The sequence below is a fragment of the Castor canadensis genome, chromosome 7 (assembly GCF_047511655.1).
Source record: "Castor canadensis chromosome 7, mCasCan1.hap1v2, whole genome shotgun sequence".
NCBI lineage: Eukaryota > Metazoa > Chordata > Mammalia > Rodentia > Castoridae > Castor > Castor canadensis.
In genome coordinates, this window is record NC_133392.1 from 133,792,131 (window position 1) to 133,804,208 (window position 12,078).

The 12,078-nt window shown below is 44.9% G+C and overlaps 1 protein-coding gene across 1 annotated transcript in view; it reads left to right on the forward strand.

The window, feature by feature from the left end:
* Rhbdl2 (rhomboid like 2) overlaps positions 1-12,078 on the forward strand; it is a 41,711-nt gene that overhangs the window by 1,941 nt on the left and 27,692 nt on the right. The window lies entirely within an intron of this gene.

Below are 12,078 nucleotides of genomic sequence, written 5' to 3' on the forward strand. Positions count from 1 at the left end.
CCTTATAGATCAGACCCTAAACTCCATGCTCACTGCTCAACTCCTTGTGGTCTCTCAAGTTTCTCTGAAAGGCCAAAAGGGCATCCTCATCCCCCAAACACCTAGACACTAGCGTTTTACTTCCTCTGCATCTACTCCAGGCTGATCCATCCACACCAGAGGAGCACCCTGCTCCGCCGAATTCGGTAATTCATTCACTCACTCCTACATCATTCATTCATTCAAATGCATCATTCATCCCGTGAGACTGCAGGCTTCCAAGAGGTCAGGGGTCATGTCTGTTGGTTTACGGTTATATAAACAGGATCTTGTATGTCCCTGGTATAAAAATGTTCAGTGAATCTTGTGTGAATAGATGAAGTTGACAGATATTTAATGATGTATTCTATGGGCTGTGGGATTCGGATTCAAACATAAGGGAAGCAGAAGTCCCAACCTGAGGATGCTCGCAGCCTTGTGGAGGAGACACCCTAGACACCTGCAGAGGTTGTTGAGGTGCCTAAGTTCTACCGCAGCTGCCTTGTTCTCACTGTGTCTTAGGGCCTAGCACAATGCCAGGCACATGGCAGGTGCTCAGTAAGACTTTGCAGAAAAGATGGGAAGGACAGAGAGGATGGAGCTCATGAACAGGCCTGTGCAGAGTGGGAGCAGGGCCGCACAGGGTTTATTGTGGGAGCGCATGCACAAACACACAATAGTTTCACTGCCCGAAAAATCCCTTGTGCTATGTCTATTCTTTTTTTTTTTGGTACTGGGTCTTAAACTCAGGGCCTATACCTTGAATCACTCCACCAGCTCTTTTTTGTAATTTTTTTTTCAAGAAAGGGTCTCACGAACTGAGACCCAGGCTGGCTTCGAGCTGCCATCCTCCTGCTCTCTGCCTCCTGAGTAGCTAGGATTACAGGCATGAGTCACTGGCGCCTGGCTGCTCTGCTTATTCTTGACCTTTTTTCCCACACTCTTGGCAACTACTGATCTGGCTACTCTCTCTACGTTTTCACTTTTTCAGAATGTCGTGTAGTTGGAATCTGTAGTAGATTTTCTTTTTGGCGATACTGGGGTTTGAACTTAGAGCTTTATGCTTGCTACGTGGGCATTCTACCACTTCAGCCATGTCCCTAGCCCTTGTTGCTTTAGTTATTTGTGAGATAGGAATCATGATCTGCTACCTATCTACTTCCCCCATCTCTATGTAGTGGGAGTGACAGGCAAGCACTACTACCACCTAGCTTGTTTTGTTGAGATGGGGTCTCACTAACTTTTTTTGCCCTGGGCTGGTGATCCTCCTGATTGCCTCCCGTGTAGCTGGGATTGCAGGCATGAGCCACCATGCCCAGCTGCAGGTAGATTTTCTTACAGATAGAATATCCATCTGATGTGGCCGGTTGGTTTGATGTTAGGGCCTGGTTTTGACAACTGGATTATATGGTAGATGTTTTCCATAAGCTGAATAAGTGAAATCTGTCTCTAGGGTTTGGATGAAAACATATTGAAGGCTTGTCTCTAGCAAAGATTATGCCAGCAGACTCAGTCTTGGAACACATTTCAATTTGTGAAAAATCATTTTAGTTATTAATTTAAAAATGTGGATGAGGGACTGGGGATACAGCTCAGGTAGAGAGCTTGCTTAACATGTTTGAGGCCCTGGGTTCACTCCCCAGCACCCCAAAAAACATGCAAGGGGGACATAGCAGTTCAAAATTCTTACGGCAATTTAGAACAAAAAGCGTGAAGACTTTCTGTGCATGGCATACATAAATGTCACAGGCCAGATGTATCATGGTGGGGATGAGGTTCCTGATCTGATGAGGTGAAGGGGTTTGTCCAGTCTAGCAGAGGCAGAGTTGGAGCAAAAACCAGGGTTTTTTGATTCCTGTAATGTCAGTGTTATTTCCACTGAAGAAGTGTCCTTCTTCACTTATTGTATGTTTCATTCAGCAAATACTTACCGAGCCCCTGTTCTGTGCTAGGCACTACTGTAGATGTGGGGTACAGTTGGAATAGAAGATAAACATTTCTGACTTCTTTGGAGTTAGTAGAGACAGACAATAAACAAACTAGATATTTTTAGATCTGGTAAGTGCTGGGAACAAATTAGCAAGGAAATGTGTTAGAGTATCTGGGATGGAGGAAGGCATGGGCGGGGAGACTTCCCAGGGAGGCGCAATTTGTTATGAAGGAGCCAAACTTTGTATGTGTTTTGGAGTGGAGGGATGGGAGGGCTAGATAAAAGGAACAGCTAGTGCGAAACCCTGGGATAGGAGTTCCAGGAACTGAAAGAAGTCCCTAGGCTATAGCACAGAGTGCTTTGAAGAGAGTGAGAGAAGCTGAATTCTTTTCTTTTTTTGTCAGTACTTGGATTTGAACTCAGGGGCTCATGTTTGCTAGGCAGGCACTCTATCACTTGAGCCACTCCTCCAGCCCTATTTTGTATTGGGTATTTTCAAGATGGGGTCTTGCGCACTATGAGCCAACTAGCTTCGAACCTCAATCCTCCTGATCTCTGCCTCCTAAGTAGCTAGGATTATAGATGTGAGCCACCGGTGCCTGGCTGAGAAGCTGAATTCTATAGAGAAGGCAGCAGCTGGTCATGCAGGACCTTATCAGCCATAGATTTTTGTTTTGTTTTGTTTTCTGGATTTTTGAGACGGGTCTTACTATTTAGTCCAGGTTAGCCTCAAACTCAGGATCCTGCTTTTTATATGGTGTCAGGGTTCCAACAGGAGGCCTTAAGAGGGAAGGCCTAGCCTTAAGGGGAAGGTGCCCCTGGAAGAGACCCAGCACTGCTTCTGCTATGTGGTATTGGTCAAAACCAGTCACAGGGCTGGCCCTGTGATTTAGGGAGAGAGGGAACCACCCCCACCTCTCAGTGGGAGGAATAACAAGTAATATGCTCCATCTTTAGTCTACTATGTATGCTTCTGGAAGCTGAGTAGCCACAATTGCTCTGATAGTGCTGACCCACTTTTTTTTTTTTTTTTTTTGGTGGGACTAGGGTTTGAACTCAGGGCTTTGTGCTTGCAAAACAGGTGCTCTGCTGCTTGAGCCTCACCTCTGGTTCACTTGCTCTGGTTATTTTGTGTCTTGTGAACTATTTGCCTGGGCTGGCCTCAGACCTCTATCCTCCTGATATCAGTCTCCCAAGTAGCTAGGATTACAGATGTGAGCCATGGCACCCGCCTTACCCACTTTTTTATTCTACATTGCAGAATACTATTTTGGAAAAATTTATAGGTCTTTATTTCTCATTAAATAGGAAGGTCCTGGAACAGGATGTGTGTGTGTGTGTGTGTGTGTGTGTGTGTGTGTGTGTGTGTTTCTTCCATCTCTTTCCAGAGCTTAACACATAGAAGAAGGCTTTCAGGGAACGCCCATCCTATGAATGTACACATCATTTAAGCATTCGGTGGTTATCTGAATATGATGCACATAAGACGTCCCTGGCGTGGGTAGGGGGGGCTGGACATGTTGTCTCATGTCTGTATTCCCAGCTACTCAGGAGGTGGAGATTGATAGAGAGGATTGCAGTTCATGATCAACTTGGGCAAAAAGTTAGTGAGACCCCATCTCAACCAATAAAACTGGGCATGGTGGTATGCCTGTCATCCCTGCTGCTCAGGAGGCGTAAGCTGGAGGATTGAAGACCACAAAAAAACAAAAAACCTAAAGTAAGAAGGGCTAGGAAAGTGCCTCAAGTAGTAGAGTGCCTGTCTAGCAAGTGTGAGGTGCTGGCCCCGTGAAAAAAGTCTTCTCTGGGAGAACTGTTAAAAATGCATGAGGATTCCTCGCAAGGCCTGAGCTAGACCCTCTGCACCCAAATCTCTAGGGCAGGACTTTATTGTCTTGGCTGTCCACTAAAAAGTCCCAGTGCCCAGGCCCTGGCCTCCGTGAGTGAGCCCAGACAAATAGGATCATCAGGTGGGCCGGCCCAGGCATCTTCATCTCCCCTGCTCAGATGAGTCTGAGGCAGGTGGTCCAGTACAGGGTGATTGAACATCCTTGGTTTGCCCAGGATTTTAGCATCAAACTTCCCACATCCCAAGAAAAAAATCAGTCCTGTGCAAACTGGGATAATTGGTCACCATCAATGGGCCACTATTTTAGAAGCATGCAGATGTGGCAGTGAAAACCTTTTTTGGAAAAATACTTACCAATTTCTAACAAAAGCAATGATTTTATCTCCTTCCTTCAGGGACTGAAGTGGTATCATACTACTGGTCAGAGCCAAGTCCTTGAATTAGGAAGGAAATGTCTCAGGGTCAGAGTTTTTCTTAGCCTTTTGCTCGATGTGCCAGGTCTCTCAACTTATTAAATGGTGCGTCAGCTTTCTGGGATAGTTCCAGACTGTGTTAGTGTCCGTGAGAGCCATGATCAGTACGGAGGGTGAGGTGCTGCGGCGCAGGATGGAATCCCGGTGTTTTCTCTACCAGTGTGCATTGCTAATTCTGTTATTAACATTTAATAGAGCACATAAACCTGCGCGTGTGCTGAGTAGCTCTGTGAGGAGGCCGTATGGGAAAGTGGAGGGGTCCTGGAGGTCCAGGATCTGGTCTCATATTGTGTTTGCGCTCCTCCTTTGCTGTCACTAGCTATGCAGTCATGGTTGCCTCTTTTTGCCTTAGTTGTGCCTTAGCTGCTCATTTGTAAAATGGGAATAATAATAATGTCCTCTTATTTATTTATTTATTTTGGTTTTTTTTTTCTTATGTTATTTTGAACCCACCAAAATAACATAAGTGAAAAGGGTTCTGTAGACTGGGAGGGTGAGGAATGACGATGATCTTTGAATGGGAGGGGCACGAAAAAACTCCCCTACACATCCACAAAGCTCTGGTCCCCCACTCTGAACCACAGCCAGCTCACATAGTGAGCCATGGAGAGGAAGAGAGTGTCCCTGCCTGTGTGCCCTCAGTATGGAGGGCTGATGGGCTTTGCTTTAAGATAAATGAAAACATTTGGAAATGAGAGTTTGTGGAGGCATTTTTTTTTTTTTGTTTTGAAATCATTTGCCTATTTATTCCAAGTGTGTCCTCAGAGATGGAGCAAAAAGAAAACAAGCAGAACCACAAGCCTATAATAATGAAAAGTCAGTTCTTAATTTCTGTAACGAAAAAAGCATCCTTTCAGGGCGTGACCACAGAGAGATTGCTGTGGGCCCTGGACCAGGGCATAATGACAGTTTGCAGAGTGAAGAAGGAGGCTGTTAATCTTTGTGGCCCAGAAGTCCAATTTGTGGCCTTCCCAATTACCCAGGTTGCTTAGCAACACCACCAAATGTCTCCTGCCAGGCCCAGCTGGGCCACCATGGGGTACATCCAGCAGAGCCTGCCGTCCAGCCTCCTGGGCTCTGTGGCCACATCAAGGCTGGGCTCAGCCCAGGCAGGGGACTGCCTGGTACTGATGAATGGGTGGGGCCAGCTGTTTAAAAAACAATGTAGATATTTAAAACCTACTTGTTTGAGTGCAGCTAGGAAACAGCACAAGCGAATGAGCAAAAGTGTCTTCGCCCAAAGAACAGTTGTGCTGAGGGTGTGGGCCTTGCTAGTGCCCTCCTGGGCTAGGTGGAGAAGGGAAGATGAGCCTGACTTAGACCTCTGGATTCTCATTGACCCAAATCCTCTTTCTGTCCTGGGAAAAGGATTCTTGTCTCCATCTGGACTCTGCTTGGTAGTGGTGGGGATTCCCAGCCCCATTCTCCTCAGGGGTAGTGACCTGTCAATTCTTCTATTTGGGAATTCCCGGAGTGTGGTCTGGGGCTGTCTGGGCAGCCAGAGGAAGAAGAAGCAGATAGGGTGGAGGGACGGGATGGGATGAGAAGAATCAGAATGAAGATGCATGTTTCCATAATACTTGGTGCTTAGAAATCATAGGCAGGAGAACAAACACATAGGGGCTCTAAGGTCAGATGTACCGGGTGCTTCTCCCCGCCTCCCTCACCAGTTGTAGGACATTTGGCAAGCTACTCTGAGTGCCCAAGCTTCTTCATCCATGGGGTGGGGTGTTGTTACCCTACCATGCCAGGTTCTCGTGGGAATGGAGGAGAATGCTCAGAAAGTGTTGAGCATGGCGGTTGGCACGCCATGTTTGCTATTATGGTAGTCATATTACTTCACTTCAGTCTTGCAACTCTGTAGACTATTGTTGGAAGAGCTCTATTTTGTAGCTGAGGAAATTGAGGTCCAGTGATTTTTTTTTTGGTGGGACCAGGGTTTAAACGCAGGGCTTCATGCTTATAAAGCAGGTGCTCTAATGCTTAAGCTATACCTCCAGTCCATTTTGCTCTGGTTATTTAGGAGATGGGGTCTTATGAACTATTTGCCCGGCTGGTCTCAAACCTTGATTCTCCTGATTTCAGCCTCCCAAGGAGCTAGGCTTATAAGTGTGAACCATTGGTTCCCATTAGGAAATAAATTTTATTGGAAACACATTGAGTATGTTACAGAATCCCCAAAAGGCTACAGAAACCAGGCTTGGGAAATAAACAGAAAGAAAGGAAGACCAGCAGCTAGTACTATGCCAAAACCCCGTCACAGACCCAGTGAGGGTGGCTCCATCACTGTTTCCCCATTTTCAGTCTGCAGCCTTTGTTACCATGCAGAGGGCACTGGACGCTGGATGCTACACTGACCCCAATGCTAGGCTGTCTGGATACTAGACACTTTGCCATTGCTGTGACCACCGTCAAGAGTTTTCCCATCCCAGCCTCAAAAGTGCTAAGCGAGGCTGGCTGATTGGTCAAGTTAAGGCCACACACCTGAGCTTAGCTGCTAAGGAAATGTATCGCGCAGTGTTAACTTCTGTTGTGGGAGGTGGTCCCTGCTGCCCGCCAAGATGAGGTGAGGAATTCCCCTTGAAAATGGACAACTTGCTAGGCACCGGCGGCTCATGCCTGGAATTCTAGCTACCCGGGAAGCAGAGATCAGAAGCATCGTGGTTCAAAGCCAGCCTGGGCAAATAGCTCGTGAGACCCTATCTTGAAAATACCCAACACATAAAAAGGGCTGCTGGAGTGGCTCAAGGTGAAGGCCCTGAGTTCAAACCCCAGTAACGAGAGAGAGAGAGAGAGAGAGAGAGAGAGAGAGAGAGAGAGAGAGAAAGAGAAAGAGAGAAGAGACTTTACTAAAAGACACAAGTTAACCAAATTTCCTCTTTCTTTCCTTTTTGGGTCCTCGGATGCCAAAGATTGAGTATGGTTAATATTCCAATGAATTTTATAAATAACTTTACTTCTTTGCTTACAGAATCATTTGGAGACCAAAATGGAATCACTTAAAAATTTCTGGCTATAGTTTATAATTTTGGGAGCTACTGAGTGATCTGTAGTGAATTAGGACATCTGAAATGTCTTTGGGAAAAAAAATCCCTTGAGATATCAAGGGTTTCCTGTGGAAATCTCTTTTCCTACTCTTTTTTTGTGGTGCTGGAGTTTGAACTCAGGGGTCTCATGCTTGCTAGGAAGGTACCCTACCATTTGAGCCACGACCCCAGCCCTTTTTGTGTTAGTTAGTTTTGGAATAGGGCTGGTCTGGACCTTGATCCTCCTATCTATACCACCTGAATTGCTGGGATGATGCCCAGTTTTATTGGTTGAGATGGGATCTTGATAATTTTTTGCCCAGGCTGGCCATGAACTGTGATCCTCCTCATCTCCACTTCCTGAGTAGCTGAGATTACAGGTATGAGCCGCCACATCTAGCTGATTTTTTTTTAAAGATAGTTAACAGTTTTGGGTAAGCAAGCACCGTCCTACCCTTCCCAGGCCTTGGCTACTGTACCAGCTCTGTGATTCACAACACAAGCAATGCTTTTACCAGGCAAGGCTGGGCAGCAGGAAAGTGCTTTCTATGTTGAGGGGAGGGGTGCTGAGGATTGAACCTGGGAACTTGTGTGTACTAAGCAAGTGCTCTACCACTGAGCTCCATCCTCTTAAGAACACTTGCCAACCATTGTGGGAAGGGTTTTGCTCTTGATGTGCTGGGGCAGCTCCATTTTTAACCAGAAAGCTAGAGGCTTCCTAACAACCTAGTTGTTTCTACCAGTAGGGTGAGGACATTCACAGCACTGTCACCCAGTTTTGATCTGCATTTGTATGGCATCAAAAAACAGTAGGTCACACTTGAGAGGTGGGAGGTGAGGCTTAGAATCACATCAATACTAAAGAAAGCTCAGTGATCTTTGCTTAATAAGTAAGAAGATGGTGGGTGCAGTAAGTGCCCACTTAGAGTGACACTGTGACCGAGGACAGCTGTGGGTGCTTTATGTCTCCAGAAACTATAACGTGTTGTGCTCATTGCTACTTGTTTTGTCCTGAGAGAGAGGCTTTATTCAGTTGGGCCTCCAAAAATGCTGGTGCTCCCAGACACTGTACCCCAACTTTGACCGATAGAGCCCATGGAGTTTATGTGCAGCCCACACCAAAGCCAGGACAAAAGGAATGACCTTAGATTAGACTTGCTTTGTGAGGCCCTACGTAGGGAAACATTGGCCCGAGCAGATTTCAGTACAGTATAAGGAACTACTGCCAGATGTGGCAGAGATGAGGAGGATTGGGGTCTGAAGCCAGCCCAGGCAAATAGTTTGTGAGACCCTATCTCAAAAACGCCTAAAACAAAAAGGGCTGGTGGAGTGAATCAAGGTGAAGACCCTGAGTTCAAGCCTCAGTACTGCTAAAAAAAAAAATGCTGAAGAATTAGAAAAGTTAGAATATGTCACATCCTCATTGACATATGTGTAGGTTATTTATAGTTTTCACTGCTTGGAATATAGCCTTTTTTTTTTTTTTTTTTGAGATAGGGTCTTACTTTGTAGTCCAGGTTGGTCTTGAACTCTAGATCCTACTGCCTCTGCATACCGAGTGCTGGGATTACAGCCATATGTCACCACATCCAGCCAGAATATAGCTTTGTGTACTTGCTCAGATACATTTTCTGGATCGAATTCTAGAAATCGGAGGTTCTCTTGAAAGGTTGCTTTTATATCTTACAGATTCTGCCCAGTTGCCTTCCAAAAGGCTGCATCAATTTGTTCCTTATATAATACACCCTTTTCCACAAAACCTTTTGTAAGGAATATTATCATTCTTTCCACTATTTCCAATCTGATTGATAATATTTCCAAGACAGTTAATTGAGCTAAAAAATTCAGGGGTGGGACAAGAGATGAACAGGAGTGGGAGGGATAGGGAATGTAAGAGACTGGAAGGAGTACCTGTGAGCATCAGAGGCCCAAGCGTTGGAGGTGAGATGAATTAGGGGAGGCCCTTGTGTTCAGGGATCAGGGGAAACAGGTGAAGTCAGAGCAGGACAGGGACTGAAGAGAAGTAAAAACAAAACTCGCTACCAATGAGCCTGCTGTTGCTGCAGCCCCTCTGGGCTAGAACTGCATATCCAACCTCTACTGTTCACGTTGCAGAGGAAGCAAGCAGACACACAGTGGGTCTTGGCTACACCGAGTGGTCAGATACCTTTTTAGCATAGGAAATAACTTTAGGTATTTACCTAAAACAGTGAGCTTGGAGCCAGGCATCGGTGGCTCACGCCTCTAATCCTAGCTACTCAAGGAGGCAGAGATCAGGAGGATTGAGATTTGGAAGCCAGCCCCGGCAAATAGTTCGAAATAGTGTCTCGAAAAAACACTTTACAAAAGGGCTGGTGGAGTGGCTCATGGTGAAGCCCTTGAGTTCAAGCCCCAGCCAGGACTGAAGAAAAAAAAAAAACAACAAGAGTTTGAAGTTGTAAAATTTCTGGAAATATTGAAATCTGAAGGAAGAGAAAATCTAGGGGGAAAATATAACCCTTGTTTTTCTAGTTTCTTTTATAAATGTAAAGTTGTATTTTTGACAACGTGCAATTTTATTTCCTTACGAAATGATTGTGTATGGCATCTAAATTTACAATGGGACTTATTCATGCAATGTTAATCAGTCCTAATTATTTATATTTATTTATTCCTTAGTAATAAGTGCTTGGTATTGAACCCAGAGCATCTCACATGCTAGACAAGCACTCTAGCACTGAACTACTTCCCCAGCCCTGATCTTACTTTTAAATGCTTTAGTATTTGTAATTAAAAGCTGTTGATCTTGAACTGGAGGAGTGGCTCAAGTGGTAGAGCATCTGCTTTGTAATTGTGAAGCCCTGAGTTCAAACCCCGGTCCCACCAAAGAACAACAACAAAAAAAACCTGCTGATTTTAAACATATACTGTAGTTTTATTGGTTATAAGAAGTGGCTGAGACAGAGGGATTATGAATTCAAGGCCAACCTGGGCTACATAGCAAAAAAAGAAAGAAAGAAGTGGCAAAAGGTAGAAATAATTAACAAAATTCAAGGAAAATTAATAAAATAACTACATGTGTATGATATTAATTAATATCTGACTTTGGGGAATGGGATAAGCTGGAGTGTGGAAGATGCAGGGGAGAGAAAAAGACTTTATCTTCAGAAATATTGCTGCACAGGTGGGCGCAGTGGCTCATCCCTATAATCATAGCTACTTGAAAGGGGCTGGAGAACGGAGGCAGAGATCAGGGGGATCGAAGTTCGAGGCCAGCTTGGGCAAAAATTTGTTGAGGTAAGGTTCCACCTCACCCAGTATCTGGGCATGGTGGTGCACTTGTTATTCCAGCTATTTGGCAAGTGTAACATTGGAGGATTTGAGGCATAAATGTTATACCTTATCCCCCAAGTAACTAAAGTGAAAAGGAATATGTGCATGGCTCAAGAGGTAGAGCATCTTGCTAGCAAGTGTGAGGCCTCGAGTTCAATACCCCCAGTACCATGGGAAAAAATGCTGTGGAAAAGAAAAATAAGGGATTCTCTTTCTTTCTAAATTTGCTTAATGTGACTTATTGTAATGTGGAACCTTGCCAAAATAGTTGGATATGATCTGCTTCCCAATACCTTGTTGTGAAAATAGGCCCCACGCTCAGCTCTATCCCTTCCATCTATCTGTGCATCCACACCGCACCCATCCAGCCATTGCCAACAATGAGTAATAATTAGTGTTTATGTGTGCCAGGGACTGTTCAGGTGCTTTACACACGTTATCTCTAACAATCTTCCCACCAGTGCTATGAGGGAACTGAATGTGAGGGTCCCCAGTAAATTACGCACAGGATTACCACATGACATAGCAATTCCCCTTATAGGTGTGTGTCCCAAAGAACTGAAAACAGGTGTTCAAACAAAAACCTGCCCAGGGATGTTCATGGCAGATTTTCCATATAGCTGAAGGTGGAAGCAGCATATTAGCGCTCATACAGAGGTACATGGATAAAGAAAAGTGGGGAACCTGTGCAGTGCACTGTTCATCCGGGAGAAGGAGGGAATTCTGACTCATGCTGCCACCTAATGAACCTTGTGAAGTGAAAGAAGTCAGACACAAAAAGTTGCATGTCATATATTCCATTTATATGAAATCTCCAGAATAGGGAAACCCACGGAGACAGCAAGCAGATTTGTGGTTGCCAGGGGCTGGGGTGAGGACAGTATGGGGGAGTGGCTCCTTAGTGGGAATGGGGTGTTTGTGTGGGGTGATGCAAAAGTTTTGGAACTTGACTGTGGGAATGGCTGTAAACATTGTCAAGGTACTCAACGCCACTGAAGTGTACACTTTAAATGGTTAAAATGGTGAGTTTTATGTTCTATGCATTTTATGATAATTTTTTAAAAATTGCTGCTCAGACAATTTAAGTGACTTATCTAAAATCAGCTGATGTGTGGTTGAATTGTGGTTTTTTTTTTTCACTACTGCGGTTTGAACTCAGGATCTCACACTTGCTAGGCAGGCGCTCTACCACTTGAGCCACTACACCAGCTCACCTTATTTATTTTTATATAGGGAAAAGAACACTCAAAATTTATTACATGCCTAGGGTGTGTAAGGATCAAAACCAATTATTAAACAATACAGTTGAAAACTTCATTGGGGCCATTTGAGAGGTCTAGATCTTTCAGTTATCTTTTGCTATCTGCACACAGCAAAGACTTGGGAAACGAACCGTTATGACTTAGAGCCCAGGAGAGCCTCAGCTTGCAGACCAGAGGGTCACCTGTTTCCCCTGCCATTCTTGTCCCT